The 2,559-nt window shown below is 50.0% G+C and overlaps 1 protein-coding gene across 1 annotated transcript in view; it reads left to right on the top strand.

Annotated features, from left to right (window-relative positions):
* The first annotated feature begins 823 nt into the window (after window positions 1–823).
* kif1ca (kinesin family member 1C, a) overlaps window positions 824–2,559 on the top strand; it is a 23,887-nt gene continuing 22,151 nt past the window's right edge. The window contains exon 1 of the mRNA XM_070929427.1: window positions 824–897. The gene's annotated coding sequence lies outside the window, so the exon portion shown is untranslated. The remainder of the gene's footprint in view (window positions 898–2,559) is intronic.

The raw sequence follows: 2,559 nt of genomic DNA, 5'->3' as shown, positions 1-2,559 counted from the left end.
AATACTGAGTACTTCTCTGAGTGGATATGCCCGGTGTTATAAACCACAGTCGGAGTGAGACGTCTGTCTGTGACTGTGCCGGAGGAGGCGGGGCCGGGGGCGGAGCCGGGGGCGGGGCGCAGCGGCTGGAGCCCCGGGGCTGACGGCTGATTGGCTGGCTCTCTCCTCGGATCCTGCACTCCTCCGTCACGGGGACGCGCCCGCACTCACGCGCACACACCCGCCGCGCGGCCAGGCCACCGGCCAGCCTCTCCGCCTCTCTCCCCCCTCTTCTCTTTCCTTTTCCTTTCTGAAAAACTCCAGTTTCCGTCAAAACTTTCCGTTAACACTCGGTTTACCGTTAACCACCCCCCCGACCCCCCCGATCAGGAGCAGGCGAAGCGGCCACAGGACCGGACAAACAACCGGATTACCGAGTTTCAGCGAGCCGGACCTGCCGTGATTCACCGCCCCGCAGCCCGCAGCGGGCCTCAACTTTCCTTCATTTTGTTTCCCGGTTTGACTTTTTCCACCGGCGGGAACATTCACCGGACGGTGACGTCAGCCCCGGGGAGAGTTGGGAAGCAGCTGCCGCCGCCGTTACACCGGAGGAGACAACGTTAGTGAGTGTTTTAACTTTTCTGCAACGTGTGTGTGTGTGTGTGTGTGAGAGAGACAGACACAGCAGCGCCCCCACCCAACTTTCTGACTCTCCGACCGTGTGTGTGTCCCGGTACCGACAGGCCCGGACCAGGACCAGGATCACGGCTGTTGCACCGGCTGGACTCTCTGCCCCCCCCCCCCCAGTTAGTTAGTTAGTTAGTTAGTTAGTTAGTTGTCTGAACGGAGAGATGGGGGCTGTGTGAACGGATCAGCGCGTGGCTTCCACGAGACTCACCGTTTCCTCCGGTCCGGTAGGTGAGTCCCCCCCCCCGGTAATACAACATAATGTAATATAATAATATAAATAAATGAAGAGCCAAACAGCAGTGGGCTCGTTTGTTATGATGCGGTTCAGTGATGCTTTGTTTACTTGTTTACTCGGAGTTATTGACACTTTATTCCGCTTTAGATTCATTAAGTTCGGGGAGTTTGTTCCATTTTAAAGGCAGCAACTTGTGTCCTGTCTGCCGTCCCCGTCTCCATGGTGACAGCTCTGCTTTTATTCATAATGATGATTCTCTTCAGTGTCCATTGATCTGTTGGTTGTTGTTTTGATGAACTCTCTCAGTGAGTCTTAGTGAAAGACTCTTCATCACTTGGACCCGTCTTGTCCTCAGACCTTCATGCAGACTACTGACCTCATGCATGTCAGCAGCAAGGTCTTTCTACTTCCTGTCTGCACAGGAAGTGGGAATGTGTCTGCTGCCTGTGATCACCTTTACCTGCATTTGATCAAATATCTGATCAGTTTTACAATCTAACGTTCAGCCGAAGAACATGAGACACTTTCTTCTACAGCAGTCTGACAAACGTCCACTGATTATTACGGTCCAGTTTACATGCAGTTAGTTACACTGTCTGCAGCGTCCTCATGGACAGACAGACGACTGTCACTGAAAAACAGGAGGATTCTCAGGCAGGTTCTGCAGCGTCTTCTGTCTGACATCTGGAGGTTTATTCTGATGGACATCAGAGACAATGATCTCCTGGACATGGACGTCACTCTGAATGATTCAACATGTGTCTCATGTCTTTGAGTTCAGATCTGGCTGACAGATTTCATCTCCCACCTCCTCCTGTGACGCGTCCCAGTGGGGCTTTAACTCACCTTCATTCAATTTACGTTATCACCGTCTCGGGACGCTACATGTAAACTACAAGTATGTGGACATCGGGACATGTCTCATTGCAAAACTATGATCTGTTGATTGTTTACATTGTTTATGAGGACATTGACACAAGGTTGGAAGAACACTGTTGTCTAAAATATCACTGTGTGCTGCAGCATTAAGATGTCCCGTCATTGGAGCTAAAGGGACAAACCAGGACAAACCAGGACAAACAGAACTGGACCAGAAGTACAGGGGTGTCTGAATAATGAGACTCTTTTCAGCTTTTAGAGGCAGCGTCTCACCTCTACACACTGTTCATGTCTCTGTGGCTAAAGTTAGCTTGTGTGGCTAAAGCAGTTCTCAACAGGCATCTCAGCTATCTGTGTGTGTGTGTGTGTGTTGTGTATTTTTAGCTGCATGTTGTTTGGATTCTGCTCTGATGTTATTAAGCAACACCACAAAACTGATAACATGAGCGAATATCATCTTCATTATGTCAGTGTGTGTGTGTGTGTGTTTCCAACACCTCCTCCAGGTGACGAATGTTTAAACATCCCGTCTGTTAGCGCTCAGGCTAGTGCATCTCAATGGAAACACGAGATAGCATCCAGCTGTAGCATTTAGCTCCGTTAGCGTAGCTGTAAGTGAGGCGTTCTTCTCTGTTGCTTCTCCTGAGTTTCTGTCTGAATGGACGGTCTGAGGACAGACACAGCTAGTGTTCCTATTGGTCCTGGAAAACCTGGAAGTTTGTAGACTAGTTGAGCTGCACTGGAAAACATCTGGAGAATGACAAAAAAAAAAGCTT

Source organism: Enoplosus armatus, chromosome 23, assembly GCF_043641665.1.
Source record: "Enoplosus armatus isolate fEnoArm2 chromosome 23, fEnoArm2.hap1, whole genome shotgun sequence".
Lineage (NCBI taxonomy): Eukaryota > Metazoa > Chordata > Actinopteri > Centrarchiformes > Enoplosidae > Enoplosus > Enoplosus armatus.
Note: the sequence above shows the minus strand (reverse complement) of the source record. Positions and strands in the feature narration are given on the sequence as shown.